The following is a 20,774-nucleotide window of genomic DNA, read 5'->3' on the forward strand; positions in this document are numbered from 1 at the left end:
CGGATCTGGTGCCCCCTTTTTAGTGAGATCAGTCAGCGGGCTGGTGACGTCCGAATAATTAGGTATAAACCTGCGATAATAGCCAGCCAGCCCCAGGAACTGTCTCACCCCCTTTTTGGTCTTGGGCCTCGGGCAGGCCGCAATTGCTGCCGTCTTATTAATTTGGGGACGCACCTGCCCGTTGCCCAAGTGGAAGCCCAGATACCGTACTTCCACCCGCCCAATCGCACACTTCTTTGGGTTGGCTGTGAGCCCCGCTCGCCTCAGCGACCTAAGGACGGCCCTCAGATGTTCGAGGTGCCGCTGCCAGTCATTGCTATAGATGATTATGTCATCTAAATATGCTGCCGCATATGTGGCGTGAGGGCGGAGGACTCTGTCCATCAGCCGCTGAAACGTTGCGGGGGCCCCAAACAGCCCAAACGGAAGGGTGACGAATTGGTGTAAACCAAACGGTGTGGAAAAGGCCGTTTTTTCTCGGGATAGTGGAGTCAAGGGGATCTGCCAATATCCCTTCGTTAAATCCAGTGTCGAATAAAAGCGAGCAGTGCCGAGTCGATCGAGCAACTCATCAATACGAGGCATTGGGTACGCGTCGAATTTAGACACCGTGTTGACTTTTCTATAGTCCACACAGAACCGGACCGACCCGTCGGCCTTGGGTACCAAGACCACCGGGCTGCTCCAGTCACTGTAGGACTCCTCGACGATGCCCATTTCGAGCATGGTCTGAAGTTCTTCCCGAACCACCTTTTTTTTGTGTTCAGGTAGCCTGTAAGGGCGGCTACGCACTACCACCCCCGGGGGCGTCTCTATGTGGTGCTCTATGAGGTTAGTGCGACCGGGCAGGGGCGAGAACACATCCGAAAACTCGGTCTGCAACTGGGTGACCTCCGTGAGTTGGGTCGGGGAGAGGTGGTCTCCACAGGGGACCGGAGAGGTACGTGATGCCAATGTCCCTTTTTGAACCTCCGGCCCCAGCTCCGCCTTCTCTGGAACTACCGACACCAACGCCACGGGGACCTCCTCGTTCCAGAGTTTAAGCAGGTTGAGGTGGTAAATCTGTAGCGCCCCACCCCTGTCCGTTCGCCTCACCTCATAGTCGACGTCCCCGACTCGCCGTGTGACCTCAAAGGGTCCTTGCCACTTGGCGATCAATTTGGAGCTCGACGTGGGCAACAGTACGAGTACCTTATCTCCCGGAGTGAACTCTCTAAGGCGCGTACCCTTGTTGTACAGGCGGGCTTGCCGTTCCTGGGCCTGCCGCAAATTCTCCTGAGTTAGGTGGGTGAGCGTGTGGAGTTTTGCGCGCAGGTCCATAACGTACTGAATTTCGTTCTTACTTTGTGAAGGTCCCTCCTCCCAATTTTCCCGCAGCACGTCCAGGATGCCGCGCGGCTTACGCCCATATAATAATTCAAACGGGGAGAACCCCGTGGAGGCTTGGGGGACCTCTCGCACTGAGAACAGCAAGGGTTCGAGCCACTTATCCCAGTTACGTGCGTCCTCACTTACGAATTTTTTAATAATATTTTTGAGGGTGCGGTTGAATCGTTCCACTAAACCGTCCGTTTGTGGGTGATACACGCTGGTGCGGATCGGCTTAATCCCCAATAACCCATACAGTTCGCGCAGTGTTCGTGACATAAACGTAGTGCCTTGATCAGTCAGAATCTCTTTCGGGATTCCAACTCGGGAGATGACGCGGAAGAGTGCCTCTGCAATACTGCGTGCTGAGATATTGCGCAGAGGCACTGCTTCCGGGTATCGCGTTGCATAGTCCACCAGAACTAATATAAAGCGGTACCCTCGTGCTGACCGATCTAATGGCCCGACGAGATCCATCCCAATTCTCTCAAACGGGGTCTCGATTAACGGTAGAGGGCGCAAAGGCGCTTTTGGAATGGCCGCTGGGTTTACTAACTGGCATTCGCGGCATGCCGTACACCACCTACGGACATCGCCGCGAATCCCCGGCCAATAGAAACGGGCCATTATTCGGGCTAGTGTTTTATCCTGCCCTAAGTGTCCAGCCATGGGATTAAAGTGAGCCGCCTGGAATACCAATTCCCGGCGGCTCTTCGGAATTAAAAGCTGCGTGACTCGCTCTTTAGTTTGAGTGTCCTGCGTCACTCGGTATAATCTATCCTTCATAATCGCGAAGTAGGGGAAGGACGCGGTGGCGTTCGGCTGGAGCGTTTGACCATCGATTACTCTCACTTGGTCAAACGCATGCCGCAGAGTCTCGTCTCGCGACTGCTCTAATGGGAAATCCGCGAGGGATTCCCCAATAGAGAGAGGAGGAGCCGGCGGCTCCTCACTCTGACGCGGAGATGACGTAGACGGCTCTGTGACAGCTGCTCCCGCCAAAGCGACACCGGGACCTCCCCCTGTCAAATGGCAGGACCCACTCTCGACTAGGCGTGTCATTAAACCCCGAAATCCCGGCCAATCAGTCCCCAAAATTAGAGAGTGGGTAAGGCGAGGATTAACCGCCGCCTTTACTATGAATTTTTCCCCTCTGAAAATAATGTGGACCGACACCAAAGGGTAGCTGTGAACATCCCCGTGCACACATAACACCTTCACCCCTTGTGCTCCCCCCAATGCCTCGTTTTGAACCAGGCTTTGGCGAATTGAGGTCTGATTACAACCAGAATCCACCAACGCCTGATATGTAGCCCCTTGGATACTCACCGGTATGCGATACGCTCCGGCCCGATCGAGGGCGGCCTCTGGCGCGTCGGGGATCCGAACCACCGCGCCCACTTCCATTGCCGTGCACTGCTGTTGAAGGTGGCCCGGTTCCCCGCAGCGCCAGCAAACCGGCCCGGGCTTTCCCTCTGCACCGGTGATCTGGGGCTCACTCACCTGAGGTGGGGGAGAGACAGACACAGAAGGGAGAAACGGGAGGGCACCGCGGGTGCGGCGGGCCGGCTGGGGGGGTGCCGGCCCCCGCCTCCGCGGAGGGGGAATGGGGCGAGGACAGGACACAGTAGGAGGGGGAGAGAGAGAGAGAGAAGAGGAGAGAAGAGATGCCATCTGCTGTCCTGCCGCCGGGACAGCCGCCAGATGATCCTCCGCCAGCTCGACTGCCTGATCCAGCGACGCCGGGCGGTGGCACTGGACCCACTCCGCGGTTCCGGCTGGTAAGCGGGCGATGAACTGTTCCAGTACCACCTGGTCGACGATTCCCTCGGCGTCGCGATCGTTGGCCCTCAGCCACCGCCAGCAGGCGTCCCGGAGCTGCTGGCCGAACGCGAACGGCCGGCCGACTTCCTCCAGTCGCAGCGCGCGGAAGCGCTGGCGCTGTTGCTCCGGTGTGCGCCCCACGCACTGGAGGACGGCCCGGCGGAGGTCCGCGAAGGCCAGCCGGCGGTCGGCGGGGAGCTGTAGCGCGGCCAGCTGTGCCTCTCCCGTGAGCAGGGGGAGGAGGCGCGCCGCGCGCTGCTCCATCGGCCACCCCGAGGCTTCGGCGACCTGTTCAAACAACGTGATGAACGCCTCGGGGTCGTCCTGCGGGCCCATCTTGGTGACAATGAGGGGAGACGGGCCCGCGGCCGGAGCGCTGGTGGACCCCGCCGACGCGAGGAGATGCCGGAACGCCTCGCGATCTTCCTGCTGGGCCAGCACCAGGGCTTCGAAGCGCTGCTCCTGCTCCTTTCGGAGCGTGACGAGTGCCTGGTGCTGGCTTTGCTGAGCCGTGGCGAGGGCGTGGACCAGATCGGCGAACGGGGAGGATTCCATGGGGCTGCTGGTTTGGTGCTCCACTGTCCCGGGTTTCAGCACCACTGTAAGCGACCCTACGTGTGGGTGGAGCACAGAGGACGGCAGGACAGAGATCAGGTTTTATAAATGGCTTTATTGCCACACTTTTCAGTATAACAATAACGTTCGCAGACACACAACCAGCGTCTGGTTCAGGGCTGAGCTCCTTCTGCTCTCGCTCTCCCTCCTGATATAGGGCGCAGTCACTGGGAAAACACACAAACAGGTTAATTGCTCTCAGGTGACGTGATTCTGCCACTTACCTTCCCTGACTCCGCCCTCCTGTCACAGACCGGCGCTTGACCACGCCCCCGCTGCCACAGGGGGGTAGGCCCATAGGTCTGACACCGATGTGATTTAGAACTTCACCAAGCTGCTGTGATTGCCTGTTGTTGAACCCTTTCTTGTGCTATGTTTGAGTATATGTAAAGGAATAAGTTGTTGCGCTAGATAGGCCTAAATAAATACAGCCTACACTACTGTCTAGTCCCGGGGAGGCTCGGCGTAGGCAGCGAGCCGCGGTGCTCGGCTTGAGTTTCGTTTCTATCGGCAGCTCCAGCCCGACTTTGCACGCTCGTAACTCGGCCAGGGGAGGTCCCAGCCTCTCCAAACTTGGCAGCCAGTGACCTCTGCCCTCTCCCCAACAAACAAGCACTGCCAGGGCGGGCCAGCCCCGCGCCTCGGGACGCGATTCACCCCGAGGCGAGCCGCGGCGCTCCGCATCAGTTTCCTTTTAACGGCAGATCCACTGATGAAACAATCTGGCTGTCCTACTACTAGGCAACTACTTGCCTACTACTAATACTAGGCCTATTGTAGTAATAATAATAATAATAATCATAATATAGAAAGGTGATCAGGTGAAAAATCTAAACAGCCCTGTTGAAGCCGCAGCAAGATCTATGCTATTAAGCCTTTTGTAGGTTAAACAGGCTTCGGCAGACAATGTTCTGGAAAGGCTGTTTTTTTTTTTTTTGGTTTGATTAGCCTACGATTTAATCTTTAAACATTATGGTTTCAGCAGTTTGCTTAAACATTGGAGGCTGCAGAGTCGGGCTGCAAGATTTCCCGACACTTGTTTAAGATGCCAAACTTCATAGTAAGGAGAAAATAATTCCACAGTGTTTAGTGCCTCGTCAGTCTCAAAAATTAATAGTGAAGGACCAACGCGAATTAAGTCCCAAAAAAACATCTCGTAGGCCTATATTTTACATTTTCAAAAAAGTCCGGAATTGGAAGTCAGTCAGTGGAGTGTAATGAAGTGTCTCATTCACTAAGCACAAAAGGTCGGAAAACAGTGGAGAAAACAGCGATTGCTTAAATAGGCTACTAATGTTTTACATTAGTAATTTAATGTATGTGACAAATAAATTCTCATCTCATTATCTCTAGCCGCTTTATCCTTCTACAGGGTCGCAGGCAAGCTGGAGCCTATCCCAGCTGACTACGGGCGAAAGGCGGGGTACACCCTGGACAAGTCGCCAGGTCATCACAGGGCCGACACATAGACACAGATAACCATTCACACTCACATTCACACCTACGCTCAATTTAGAGTCACCAGTTAACCTAACCTGCATGTCTTTGGACTGTGGGGGAAACCGGAGCACCCGGAGGAAACCCACGCGGACACGGGGAGAACATGCAAACTCCACACAGAAAGGTCCTCGCCGGCCCCGGGGCTCGAACCCAGGACCTTCCCGCTGCAAGGCGACAGCGCTAACCACTACACCACCATGCCGCCCTGACAAATAAATTAATTGATTAAATAGATAAAGAAGCGAATACTCCGAAGCTCAAAATTCAGGAAAGTGGCTCCGGTGTCGCAAGTGCACAAGAACAGTTATTTGAAAGTTAACCTAATGAATTTGTGCGTGCGATTTCATGAAGAACCGGGACAATTGGCATTCGGTGAAAGATTCACACCTATGACTCATTATATTCGCGCGCGCCCTCTCGCCCACTGCTGCTTCGGTTTCCCGATTTACATGCGTGTCTGAAGATGGAGTTTTCAGAAATCTCCACTCTGCCCAGAGTTTGCAAAAGTAGCTGTTTTCAGTGACTGAAACCTCCGTATAGGTGTGAATGAGAGGTGCAACCGAATAAATAAATATGCGTCTTTTTTATCCGGCTACATGTAGGCTATCACTGCACAAAGCCTCTAATGTTGAAATGGTAGTAATATTTGTTAAAATAATAGTAGGCTAATTTCCACATTAATTGGTAAAATGGCACAAGGGATGTGATGGGGGGATGGCCGTTTTATAAGGGGGATGATTTGAGATTTTTATTTCAGAAGGGGGATGCCTCCCCCCACATCCCCCCCTCAACTCGAGTACTGCGTATAAGGCCATATTTCACCTAACATAGGCCCTTTGGTTTCCATCACTAGAGTGCGTCAAATTACTTTCGATTTTGCCAGCATGGACGCGCTTCTTTTAAATGAAGGCACAGATGTGTCAGACATCGACAAAACGGTAAAGTATAAGTGGAGATGGGCTTGGCGAAATGAAATGGGCGATAATGGCAAGCTCCTGCTGCTGTGCCAAGGAAAAAGAAACAAAAACAGGCATCAGGTGTTGCCAAACTAGATGCCTTTGGCTTCACTGCGAAGAAGCAGAAAAAATGAACTTTCACTTTACTTTTCTTGTTTCCTGGCTTTATTTAAACAGATTTTCATATTTTTCTTTCTGTTCCACCCTTCTGAAAGCATGGTTCAAGTTCGACTGCACTTGCACTTTTCTCTTCACCACTGTTGTGCATTACTAAAGTATTGTTGAAATAAATTTGCACTTTGCGCTGAAAACTTGATGTTTCATCATTTATAGCCAGTAATGACAATGGTAAAGTCTTGCCTTAGCTTTAGTCATTTGTTAAAATTATGTAAATGTACTATAAGTAGGGGCCGAGGGGATAATGGACAACACAGCGTTTAAAATTTGACGCATCGCTGACATGGTAGGGGCCGACGACATGGAGATTTTTTTTCAGTCAGATGATTTTTTTTTGCTTTAATCCATGCAACCAGTACCTGCTACTGTTAACTTGTGGAAAGTTGAGTGTGTGTTTTGAGGTAGTATATTTTTAAAAGAAGTAAAAATATTTTTTAAATATATAAAAACATTTTTTATTTTTAAAAGGGCAGCATGGTGGTGTAGTGGTTAGCACAGTCGCCTCACAGCAAGAAGGTTCCGGGTTTGAACCCAGCGGCCGGTGAGGGCCTTTCTGTGTGGAGTTTGCATGTTCTCCCCGTGTCTGTGTGGGTTTCCTCTGGGTGCTCTGGTTTCCCCCACAGTCCAAAGACATGCAGTTAGTTTGACGTGGGGTGGCCTTGGGCTGAGGTGCCCTTGAGCAAGATACCGAACCCCTGACTGCTCCCCGGGTGCTCTGGTGTGGCTGCCCACTGCTCTGGGTGTGTGCATGTGTTCACGGCTTCAGATGGGTTAAATACAGAGGATGAATTTCACTGTGCTTGAAGTGTGCATGTGACAAATAAAGGTTTCTTCTAAAAAAAAATAATAATAAATAGATGTAAACATAGGGCGGCACGGTGGTGTAGTGGTTAGCGCTGTCGCCTCACAGCAAGAAGGTCCTGGGTTCGAGCCCCGGGGCCGGCGAGGGCCTTTCTGTGCGGAGTTTGCATGTTCTCCCCGTGTCCGCGTGGGTTTCCTCCGGGTGCTCCGGTTTCCCCCACAGTCCAAAGACATGCAGGTTAGGTTAACTGGTGACTCTAAATTGACCGTAGGTGTGAATGTGAGTGTGAATGGTTGTCTGTGTCTATGTGTCAGCCCTGTGATGACCTGGCGACTTGTCCAGGGTGTACCCCGCCTTTCGCCCGTAGTCAGCTGAGATAGGCTCCAGCTTGCCTGCGACCCTGTAGAAGGATAAAGCGGCTAGAGATAATGAGATGAGATGAGATGTAAACATTGTGTATGTGAGAAGCATTGTAAAAAGTAATAGTGTCCACTGTGCAAACTCTGCAGTGGGAGTGGTGTGTTCAACAGTCCGTGAGAATCAGTCCAGTCCTTCAGAGCTAAGAAGTGTGATAGCATGAGGAAAGAAACTGTTCGGTTCTGGCTGTGAAGGCCCGAACGCTTCGGTACCTTTTTCCAGACGCCAGGAGGGTGAAGACATTGTGTGTGGGGTCGGACACAATGCTGGTAGCTTCCCGGATGCAGCGTGTGGTATAAATGTCCATGATGGAGGGAAGACAGACTCCAGTGATCTTCTCAGCTGTCCTTGCTATCCTCTGTAGGGTCTCGTGAGTCGAGAATGCCAAGAGGAGTTCTGTTTTGAGAATATACAACAATAGTTTTTCATATCTCACACACAAAATGCAAACGAAAAGAAATAAACTTTACATATGTCGGGTATAATGCCACCTAGAAAATAACTACAAAGCTAATCTAGCGAGGTGGCATGACCGTGTAATACATTAATAACAAGCGGCTGTAGAGCGGGAGGCACAAATATAAAGTTAAGACGCGCACATTTAAAAAAAAATCCTTATAACAAAATATATAAATAAACAACATATAAAGTAGCTCATTGTCACTTATGATAGTAAATGAGCATGGATAAATTTGCGTTTTATCCACTAATATTTACCTAAAGAAAGCTGCATAACCCTAATTAACATAAAATAACATTGTGCTTATCTAAATTATGTCGTCGGAAATCCTGGAGAATTCGACTTCTCAGCCAATACACACGTTTCCCGACTACAGTGAGACTGGAATAGCGGTCTGCAGTAGTGAAGGGGTTAAATCCCTAATGAACAACTTGGAGACTACAGTGGCACAAAAAAAACCAACCCTTGAGAGGAATCTGACTGATCTGAGTGACATCAGATAGTGGGATTATAAATCATTACACCAGGGCTTTTCAAAGTGTGGGGCGCGCCCCCCCGGGGGGCGCCAGAGTTCTTCAGGGGGGGCGCAACGTGAGAGACAAAATGGATCGATTTTTAGTACCTGAAGCTACAGGGAGTGAGGAGACAAAGTCTGGGCCAAGCAAAAAAACAGAGCCTCCAGGATGTTGCGATTTGCAACTTCAGCGCAAATTCAACCAATCCCCGCGAATTCAGGGCGGTGCTGCAATTATATCCAATCACCGCAACTTTCCCGCAAATTTGACCAATCGTTGGCGTCGTCTTGAGGTGACATCGACAAACTACCTTCCGCCTTACTTCCGGATGTCTATGTTCAAGAGAAGCAGCATGCGCGCAGTGTTGCCAGATTGGCGGTTTCAAGTGCATTTTGGCGGGTTTTGAACATATTTTGGACTGGAAACGTCAGCAGTATCTGGCAACATTGCATGATGTGCGAGACAATGTTTATATAGGCTTAAATTCTGTTGCTGAAAGTGTGTTATGTTTACAGTGAAGGACTGTGTGCACTTTATTTTTTTTTTACTTAATATAAGAAATTAATGGATGCCAACATTTTTGCCAAAATGGTATTTTATTTTCCATTGTTTAGGCAGCTTCAGCATCATACTGTGAGATTCTGTTCAAATTGTTTTTTTTTTCTTCTATGAAGCCTGAGCCATTTATTTTATTAGTTTATAATTATTGTTTAATTTAGTCTTCAGGAGAGACTGCCTGCACACAGTACTAGTATTAATAGTTTTTTTTTTTTCTTATATGAAAGCTGAGGCATTTATATTATATTTTAAGGTAACTTCATGTTGTGCTGTGAGGTTCTATGCACTTTAACTTTTGAACCAACAGGTGCATTTGGATAAGTAAAGCCTATTTTTCTGCATTTTTGTAGTCCTGGTAATCTTTTATATTGGTAAAGTTGTTTATAGGACCATTTCTCAGTGTCTTTGTTTTTTTTTAATCAATAGTTTTTCAGTAATAACTTAATATTTAACATATCACTCAATTTTAATCACAAAAAGAGAAAATCGCAACAATTTCTCGCAACTTTCACTTCCTCCCGCAATGTAATCACAACAAAAACCTAAACACCGCAACTTTCATCGCAATTTTTTTGGAAACCCCCGCAACATCAGACATTTTAGCCCGCAACAATCACAAAAAAGGCCCGTAGAATCCTGGGGGACTGGAAAAAGAAGGAAGTCTGACCACGATTATTTAAAGTTTGGATTTTCATGGACTGGATCTGAAGATGCTCCACTGCCAGTGTGTTGTCTGCCAAGAGATGCTAGCTAACGATGCTATGGGATGTTTAAAATGTGTAAAACAAGATGTTTTAAAAAGCACAGATGTTTAAAATGTGAAAAAGAAAAAAATAATGTGTACAACAACCATTTTTTTTAAAAATACGAATGGAACATTAAGTATAGCAACAACAAAAATTGTAAGGGGGGGGCGCTGTTGTTTATTTGCCCTCCGAGGGGGGGCTGACTCTCCCACACTTTGAAAACCCCTGCATTACACTTTTTCCAGCTGTATACTGTAAAGGCAGTCAGTACTAAGTGTATTAAAGTGATGTTCAGGATGAGAATATTGTGAGTAAGAGTCCTGGGATGACCCTTTAAAGCTAGACGGCCTTTCGATTTCATCAAATCTGTGAAATTTAGTTCCCTCTGAAATTTGGTCATTGTGATATATGTTTATTTTTGTAATATCTCACAAAATATCAGGCCATTCTGTGGCTGGGAAGTTATTTAATTTGAGGGGATTCCTGAGCAAATAATATGCATGAAATCGCTCGCTTCGCGCAGTCAAGCAGGCAGAGGAAGTCCGTGTGCGCATGCGCAGGTTTATCTTCTTTTTCTTCTTTTGGGTTTTATGGCAGCTGGCATCCACAGTGTGGCATTACTACCATCTACAGGTTTACGTTGACGGTGCACTGACAGTTCCATCATTCTTTCGCTAAACGAACAGCTGATCACACCGAGGTGCTCGCTGACCGCCAATATTTATTAGTTTGGTCCTGCGTTTCCTTTCCTTCGCAACATAACATCTTTTCTTCTCGCTTTCCGTTACTGTAGTCGGTCTTTCACGTTTCATTCGCACACTCACGTCCTCCATTTTTTTCTCCTGTTTCAAATTTGTATCCCACAATGCCTTGCGCAAATGGGCAAAGCCCACCATGTGATGCATGACGTAGTATCTTGAATTGGGTCATGGTGAAGCAGGAAAAAATAGCGGAGAATTGAGGGCCACGTGGCCTTAAATTCATTAATTGTTCTATTTTTAAAAAAAAAACTAATATAATTGGAAGTCTGTGATTCGAATTCAGTAGCTTTCAGTCCACTAAACAAAAATAACTGGGTGTCGGGGAAAATTCTTTTTATGACCTACACTTGAAAAATTTGAAAGGCAATACAGCTTTAAAGGGGAACTCAAGTCATTTTTAAACTTGCTTTGTTTCTTAATTAACGTGTTATTCAGTTACGTGTTCGCTTTTAGTAACCTTGTATTGTGACTCGTATTGGCAAGTAATTGCAGTTAAATATTATACTTATCGGCCTATTTGGTTTTTAGCCATGTTGAATTTAGTTCGTTTGGTCCACGGCAGACGTCGCTTATCCATGCGATCTTCACGAGACTTGTGCGAGACTTCGAAACGTGAAGTGTCAGTGCCACCATTTTGAAAATTGTTTTCCGAATGAAATATTGCACAAAAACAAGTTTAAATGACAGTGACTGCCTACTTTTTTCAAACTTTTCCTGATTGCTATCAAAACAAACAAAACTTCTGGCTTGATCACGTCACCATTCGAAAGAGGGCGCGCGCGTCCTTTGACAACATTGGTAGGTGACGGTCACTTTGATTTCCACTGTACGTTTTACTTCCGTCCTACGACGTCTCGCACAGGTCTCAACGAATCTCGTTTGCAGCCATCGCTTTGACATATGGACTGATGTATTACAGAGCATAAACACTTGCTATAGCAGGGACAAAATAGCTGTCAAAAATGCATTCCTATATTTAATAAAATGAGAAATAGAATTTTGATAATAAAAAATTGCCTTCAGTTCTCCTTTAACAGTATAATGTAATCTTACACAGGATACGGTTCGTGGCAGGGGAAAATAAAAAGGCCGTCTCTACTCTAGTCATTATTACAGCATTGTACATTTTAGTTATTACTCTCCTCGTATGTAAAATAGCATGTTTGAACAGTCATTGTTCTGTTATTCTTTACATGCCACTGATTTGCATTTTTTAAATCATGTTGCGCTTTTAGCGTGATTAGAAGATCAGTTATTGCCTCTTTGTTGCCTCAAGTGAATTTCCTGTGCTAGCAAGATTCGTGAAGCTGGGTGTTGGCAAGTTTCAGCATGGCTAGTGCGAGCGCATTATGTAATGATATAGAGTTGTGAATGTGCAATGCTGTGCTGCGTTTCTTCAGTAACTTGCGTCTCGATGGAGCCCTCAAACCCTGCGGTGTGGATGGAACCTTCTCCAAGCTAATCATCGAGTCAAAACTCTGACTGTGCAGTCATGGGATTCTGTCCATGGAGAAGACCTTGATGAAGTCACTGCATTAAGAAAGCAAACACTCGCTCGGATCAGAAGCCTCACAGGCGGCGTGTAAGGTTAAAGGATCACACATGGAGATGAGAACATGGCTGCTCTTCTGTCTTGCCAATTTACTGAAAGCTCATCGGCAGTCAGGACACAGTGGAGTGGCTTTACTCCGTGCCGAGTGACAGTGCTGCTCCACGAAATGTCCGCTTGCAGCATGCTGATGGTTCTGTCCCTTTACTCTCACAACATCTAAAGTATCACAGGCTGCGAAGGCTGGCCTTGTCTTATTTGAGAAAACAAAAACGAGCCATGACTTGTACACTTTTTCGAGTTGTTTTGATTAGACCTACCGTACATGTGATTGATGTGTTGCTCATCACGGTGCTTAATGTGCTCACGCACACCCGGTTCGCTTATCTTGGGTCAAACCATAGTGGATAACATGGTAACCAGACAGAATATATATCCTTAGCTAGCAAGCTTACGAAGTTAAAGGTAATAATAAATAAATTGTCACTGTTATGACAGCAGTGACTCATGACCATAGACTTTGGTGATGGCCGTGACACAGCCTCGGGTGAAATGACATTTCGGATATATGGATGTTACCGTATCGACTCTCTAATCACCTTTCCATGTTTTGCAAAATATTTAACAATGGAAATGATTCTGTACGCATCAACACACTGGGCCTCATTTGTCAGTCTTTTAGTAAAGTGTGTACATGTTTAAGCCAAACCGAACTTTAAAAAAAATGTTGCCAGATTTACAAAATTTCTGTAAACAGTGAGTGCTGATCTCCTGTAATTTACCAGCCGCATGCATGCATGGCACAGCTAATTTGCATTTGAGGACGCAGAAGAAAATTTCATAAAGCACTAAAATGAGAGTTAAAGGTAGACTGCCTTTCAGATTTTAACCGTAGGCCATAAAAATAACTTTCCCTGACACCCAGTTATTTTTGTTTAGTGGACTGAAATCTCCTGAATTCGAATCACGGACTTCCAATTTTATTCATTTTTTAAAAATAGAACAATTAATGAATTTAGGGCCATGTGGCCCTAAATTCTTTGCTATTTTTTTCCTGCTTCACCATGATGCAATTCAAGATACTACGTCATGCATCGCATAGTGGGCTTTCCCCGTTCGTGCAAGGCATCGTGGGATACAAATTTGAAACAAGAGAGAAAAATACAGGACGTGAGTGTGCGAATGAAACGTGAAAGACCGACTATAGTAACAGAAAGTGAGAAGAAAAGATGTTATGTTGCGAAGGAAAGGAAACGCAGGACCAAACTAATAACAAGTGTTGCCAGGCAAAACAAACCTCGCCCGGCAGCACTTATTTTATACCATGTTGATAATGGTAATATTTCTCAATCATTAGCTGTCAGGTTATAGTCCTTTGAAAACCCATGACCTTGAGTTTGACATTTCAAAGTCATTCAAGGTCAAAAGTCATGGTGCCAACTGAAAGCCCATATGGGACTTCTTATATGTTCTCATCTCATCTCATTATCTCTAGCCGCTTTATCCTGTTCTACAGGGTCGCAGGCAAGCTGGAGCCTATCCCAGCTGACTATGGGAGAAAGGCGGGGTACACCCTGGACAAGTCGCCAGGTTATTGCAGGGCTGACACAGAGACAAACAACCATTCACACTCACATTCATACCTACGGTCAATTTAGAGTCACCAGTTAACCTAACCTGCATGTCTTTGGACTGTGGGGGAAACCGGAGCACCCGGAGGAAACCCACGCGGACACGGGGAGAACACGCAAACTCCGCACAGAAAGGCCCTCGCCGGCCACGGGGCTCGAACCTGGACCTTCTTACTGTGAGGCGACAGCGCTAACCACTACACCACCGTGCCGCCCTTCTTATATCTTGATAATGGTAAACATCTGGCTATCATGAACCATTTTAAAGTTATAGCCCTTTGAAAACCCATGACCTTCAGTTTGACTTTAAGATCATGCTGCCAAATGAAAGCCCATATGGCACTTCCTATAAGTTGATGATGGTAAATATATGCCTACCATCAACTGTTTTCAAGTTACAGCCCTCTGAAAATCCGTGACCTTGAGTTTGACCTTTCAAGGTCCAAGATCATGATGCCAAATTTAAAGGCCATATGGGAGTTCCTACGTATATGCTCATATTAGTAAACATTTGTCTATTAGCAACCATTTTGAGTTATAATGGAAAATGTTATTTTGACCGAAAGGTTGACCTTTCCGGTGACCTTGACTTTCACCTTGACCCGATTACACCCAAAATTTAATCAGGTAATCTATGGACCATTGCCCACCTACCCTGAAAATTTGAAGTCAATCGCTGCAACCGTCTAGACGCTAGATTGTTAACAGACAAACAGGCAAACAGACCACACTGATTACAATACCTCGCCCTGCATACGCCATCGTGGGCAAGGTAAATATCGGCAGCCAGCGAGCACCTCGGTGTGATCAGCTGTTCGTTTAGTGACAGAATGATGGAACTGTCAGGTAAACTTGTAGATGGCAGTGATGCAACACTGTGGATGCCAGCTGCCGTAAAACCCAAAAGAAGAAGGAAAAGAAGGTAAACCTGCGCATGCGCACACGGACGTCCTCTGTCTGCTTGACTGCGCGAAGTGAGCGATTTCATGCACATTATTTGCTCAGGAATCCCCTCAAATTAAATAACTTCCCAGCCACATAAGGGACTTTTTTTTTAAAGATATTACAGAAATAAACATACATCACAATGACCAAATTTCAGAAGGAACTAAATTTCACCGATTTGATGAAATCGAAAGGCCGTCTAGCTTTAATGGCAAAAAAAAGAGGTAGAACTGGAACCTATTTGTAGCTGTGAATTAAAGGGGTACCAAATATAATATATACAGTTGCTGATGTGACAAAGTAACGTATTCTTAAGTATTCTATCAAATTTATATACTAGAAAACAACGAAATATCTTGGTAATTGTAAATATAATACTTTATACGCTAAACCGCACAAGAGTCGCCATTTTTAAAAGACCGTGACGTCAGCGCTACCCACTGCACTAGCGGAACTCTCCGAAATAGAGGAGAGAAGCGTGTAATCATGGCATCGGGCGCATCAAGTGAAAGCGACAGCTCTGTCGAATCATACGAAGAGATCCTGCAAGACACACTGCAAGCAGGCTATGGCTTAGAAGGGTACCAGTTTGAACCTAGGAGAGGTACTATCGACTCCGGTGATGAAATAAGAGAAGAAAGCTCGGATGACGGCGAGGATGAGCCTGATGCTGACCATGGGCATGGCGAGCGTGGGGCAGAGTGTCTGCGTGCAGGTGACACGGCGTGGTGCTCGTGCGGAAAATGTAACGTGGAGTTGCTCACGAGTCCAGCAGAATTTATTTGCTGCAATGAGATAGGCGCCACCCGTGGACTTGCGAAATCGTCGCAAGAGGCAGAAACAGGTATTTCACACGTGATATTCCCAACCTCAATGAGCCAACACAACTGGGCACATACATACGTCATGAGTGTTACGCAGAGAAAATGAACGTGCATTCTGATTGGATAAAATTAATATCATGGCGGGCTGTTCAAACTGCGGAAATAGTTTGCTCGAGCTACTTTCAAAACACTATAACTTTCCAACCTTAGAACAAAAAACTTTTGTAAGTCTTGAATAAGGTTCGTTAATGTGTGTTTTATTGTTATATTTACTCTATATATTGCCCTCTGTTCCCCTTTAAGGAAAGTGAAAAGAAACTGGTACGACATGAAAATGGAGGAGGAAAAAAAAAGATCTAAAAAGTACCCAAGTGATCATGCCCACCAAAAACCACACAAAAAATGCGTCTGTTTGTTTTAAGTGTCTCGGCCATCATGCTGGATCTAAAGCATTAGAAGAAAACGCCGTGGCAAATGGAACTGATTCAAGTGAAGTCAAGTCAGTGTGTATGTATCATGCTTTTAACAAGAGACAATATCACATTGCAGCTTTACAGACAAATAAAGACTTGAAACATACAAACGAATAAATTTATCCCTAATGAGCAAGCCTGAGGCCTCTGCCAGCTGGTTTATAAATCATCTCCCAAAAAAAAAAATCCTGCCAGTCTTTAAACATCCTTTCTCTCATGAGTGTAACTTTAATCTTCTGTTAGCTGAGGCGTTTGTTTACGGCTTATGGCTGTGCGGAGACAGATTAGCCGTTCCTCCCTTTATACGGCCACATTTCTGTCGTTAGAACTGAATGATTAGTTTTATTTGTCTTAATTTAGCGGTGTGTTGGCTCGCTTTCTTTATTCTTCATATCTTCATATTGGTTTACTGGTTTCACAAAATGTTCTTGATGGTATCATTAGTCCCTGATTTAGTGAACTAGCACGAGGATACGTATTTGTTCGAGACTACGGTTTTACGGCTGCTGTAAATCTAAAGGAAAAAGGGATTTGATATATTCCATGTATAAAAGTGTAACAAAACATACAGATGATATGATCTGAAGATCAGTCAAGGTCTACATTAGTTAGTTGTCTCATGCGTAATTTTACACACAAGTAGCATCCGAACACTTTTCTGAACTTTTCACGAGTACAGCGTTTCTTGTGCTCGTCCGAGCATTGCCTCTCTCATCCAGCTTTATAAATGAAGCCCACTGTCTACACTTACAGTTGCCTTTGTTTAGAGAAGTGTATTCGATTTAAAGGGATCCTCCAGCGGATTTAGTCTTAAACTTGTGTTAAGTAAAAGTACTCGTAGATTTCAACAATCAAACATTAATTTCCGGAGACCAAATAGTCATCTCATTCTCATCTCATTATCACTAGCCGCTTTATCCTTCTACAGGGTCGCAGGCGAGCTGGAGCCTATCCCAGCTGACTACGGGCGAAAGGCGGGGTACACCCTGGACAAGTCGCCAGGTCATCACAGGGCTGACACATAGACACAGACAACCATTCACACTCACATTCACACCTACGGTCAATTAGAGTCACCAGTTAACCTAACCTGCATGTCTTTGGACTGTGGGGGAAACCGGAGCACCCGGAGGAAACCCACGCAGACACGGGGAGAACATGCAAACTCCACACAGAAAGGCCCTCGCCGGCCACGGGGCTCGAACCCGGACCTTCTTGCTGTGAGGCGACAGCGCTAACCACTACACCACCGTGCCGCCGAGACCAAATAGTGTTTTGGAAAAATGTGTTTTTATTCAAATACCAGATGGGCCTCTCGCAGAAATGATGTGGCATAGTGGAAGCTTGGAGCAACCGGACTGTTTATATCATCTGCTTACATCGTGGTTTTGCAAGTAGAGTTCGAACAAATCATCTAATGAGATGGTTTCATCTCCCAACAAAGAACACTGGATAATCTTGTCTTCAAAGACGATTGTCTCTGTCCGAATTTCAACACTGACTGGTTCGTCTGTTTGCACAGCCATACCTCTCTTCCCGGTCAATTCACGTTCCTAGCACATAAATGAAATGAAACTGAATCTACTATGAAATAAAACTTCGGAAATTTCAAATGAGTGAGCTTCAAGCAAAACGTTCTGAGTAATTCTCTTATCTGGAGTATAGTCAACCGTACCTGAAGGTCAATCGAATGCTCCGTCTGTAATTGTTCTTTAACGTCTGTGTTTTCTTTGTTACCCGTATTTTCTTCTAGTATACACTGAAGAGCCTACAAGGCATTGGAATACCGATCACAATTCACCAGGCAAGACACCGATAATATACCAGGGACGGATCCAGACCGATGCAACCGATACACGTGCGTTGGTCAGAAATATATGTGCACCACTTGGCATCGGTCACGGGGCATTTGCTTACTTTACCGCTAGCTGGCTACATGACCTACAGTATAGCCACATTCAACCAACAGACCAATGGTTCAGGATCCGACCACCTGTGGTAAGCGGTGATGCTTACCTGACCTAATTACCTGTATTCTCACAATGATTTGTATAGCATGACCTGAGACAAAGAATCTAGATCAAACCAATAAAATGCTCCAGAAAGAGGTCGAAATTCGCTGTGAATAACAGGCTAAGTCGCGGTCATAGCGGCCATGCCTGGGCTGTTTTGAAAGTTCTTGGACAGAGGGAGGTGCCTGTAATGTTTAGCGGGACTAGGACTTTTGGTGGCAGAGTTATGAATTTTTAAATAACTGTACACGCAAGAGGCTCGAGCCAGGGCTCATATTGAAGATTTTGGCGAGTTGCGCTCGCACTGGGCTTATAGTGGGCTGAGCCGCAGTTGTAGCGGGCCATAGCTGCCCTCTTCGGAAAGGGCTCAGCGTGCTCTACGCCACTGTGAAAATCCATAGCGATCTGGTAAAATTAGTGAAAATATTTCTGCAAATGTGCATCTGTCAGATTCTTGGGCTGGATCCATCCCTGTATACTACAAAGAATCATGGTAGAACAAAGTCGAAACTAACCTCCCGGTGTTGTTGTCTCTGTTGCCGCTCAACACTGAATTGGTGGGCTTTTGGAGTTGAACGATGGGCAAATATTGTTGGCACGGCATCGTCTTTTATCTTTCTTTTTATTCTGGAAGCCCCCATTAATCTTGCTTTTAACTCCGTCGATTCATCGAAACAGGTTGATTGAAAATGTTCGGAGGATAAGTAGGGCCCCACAGGCAGATTGTTTTGAGGTCTTCCGATGGCCTGAATCCATTTCTTGCGAGTAGTCAGACGGTTCTGGCCAGGTAAACGGTGAAGAGATATCTTCTTGTCCTTCTTTTTAGCATCATTTTGGCATTTATATGCTGTGCAATGAGGCATACTTTACTTATTTAAAACCCTATAAATCTGGTAAAAATACTTTTGTAAAACTAGCAAAACCACGCTGTAAACAGAGGATATAAACAGCCGAGTTGCTCCAAGCTTCCACTATGCCACGTCATCGCATACGTCACTTCCACAGGAGGCCCATCTGGTATTTTATTAAAATTAATTTTTCTAGAACACTATTTGGTCTCCGAAAATAAATGTTTGACTGTTGAAATCTACGAATACTTTTACTTAACATATGTTTAAGAGTAAATCCGCTGGAGGATCTCTTTAAATCAGATTATTTTTATAGAACAAGGTTGTGACATCTGTGGAGTATTTATAAACCAGTCTAATTTAGTGTAAAAAGCACCAGCCATGTTCATAGAGTGAGTATGGGGCAGTGTAAGTCCTGCCCCAATGGGCCTCTCTTGGTGCTTATTGTAGTTCCTGTGCACTATAAACTCTATAGTAGCTCAAGGAGGCTGGAACTTTGTGTCCTATGATTGTGCAACATGTTGACAGGCAAGCAAATCACTGGAACATCGGCTTATATCCATCAAACAGCATTTTATTTAAAATCATTACTCACTTGAAAGACGTCAATAGCATTCCAATAGATTTTGAAATGTATGGAGTTTAGCTCAAGGTTAATTAATCAAGTGTGTCTGAGGTTCAAGTGTAGAGGGTAATATTTCCCTGGTGTGTCTTTGTACTTTTTTATCCCCCGCTGGCCGAAAGGCCCGAAGGGGGATTATGTCGTAGCAATATCCGTCCGTCCCGGGAAGGGTGCTCACCTTCTGAAATCAACTCCTCTCATCATTTTTGGAGGAATTTCACAAAATTTGGCAGGATTCTTTGTTATATGTCGGTACTACACAGATCGTAATTTCGTTCCATTTGGTCACATTTTACCAGAGTTACAGCCTTTGATTAACAAAAGTATAATTTGACGATTTGACAATTTCATGAATGTGTCTTCTTTCTGACAACTCCTCTCACAATTCTTGGAGGAATTTCACGAAACTTGACAAGAGGCATTGTTAGATGTTGGTAGTACGCATATTGTTATTTTGTTCAGTTCGGTCGCATTTTACCAGAGTTGTGGCCCTTGATTAACAACCTTGTGCTTTCACAATTTCATAAAGGTGTGCTTGCCTTCTGACATTAACTCCTCTCACAATTTTTGGACGAATTTCTCGAAGCTTGGAAAAAGGCCTTGTTATATGATGGTAATACACGTATTGCGATTTAATTTCATTTTTGAAAATTTTACCAGAGTTTTGACCCTTGATTAAATAACTTGTACTTTGACAATTTCATGAGGGTGTACGTTCTTCTGAAATCAACTCCTCTCACAATTTGTGGAGGAATTTCACCAAACTTGGCGAAAGGCTTTGTTATATGACAGTTATACGCCTGTTGAAATTTCGTTCAATTTGGGCAAATTTTACCAGAGTTATGCCCTTGATTATTAACAAACTTGTACTTTGGCAATTTCTGAAATTATCTTCCCTCACAATTTTTATCCCCTGCTGGCCGAAAGGCCCGAAGGGGGATTATGTCGTGGCAATGTCTGTCCATCCATCCCAGGAAGGGTACTCACCTTCTGAAATCAACTCTTCTCACAATTTTTGGAGGAATTTCACAAAACTTGGCAGGATTATTTGTTTTATGTTGGTAATATGCATATTTCAATTTCGTTCAATTTCAGTTGCATTTTACCAGAGTTATGGCAAAGTTGCCAGCGGGGGATATTGTGCTCTCAGAGCACTCTTGTTATAATATTA

The 20,774-nt window shown here is 45.6% G+C and overlaps 1 protein-coding gene across 5 annotated transcripts in view; it reads left to right on the forward strand.

The window, feature by feature from the left end:
- nbeaa (neurobeachin a) overlaps positions 1-20,774 on the forward strand; it is a 460,126-nt gene that overhangs the window by 214,230 nt on the left and 225,122 nt on the right. The gene's annotated exons all lie outside the window — the stretch shown is intronic.

This window comes from Neoarius graeffei, chromosome 25, assembly GCF_027579695.1.
Source record: "Neoarius graeffei isolate fNeoGra1 chromosome 25, fNeoGra1.pri, whole genome shotgun sequence".
In the NCBI taxonomy this organism is placed as follows: domain Eukaryota; kingdom Metazoa; phylum Chordata; class Actinopteri; order Siluriformes; family Ariidae; genus Neoarius; species Neoarius graeffei.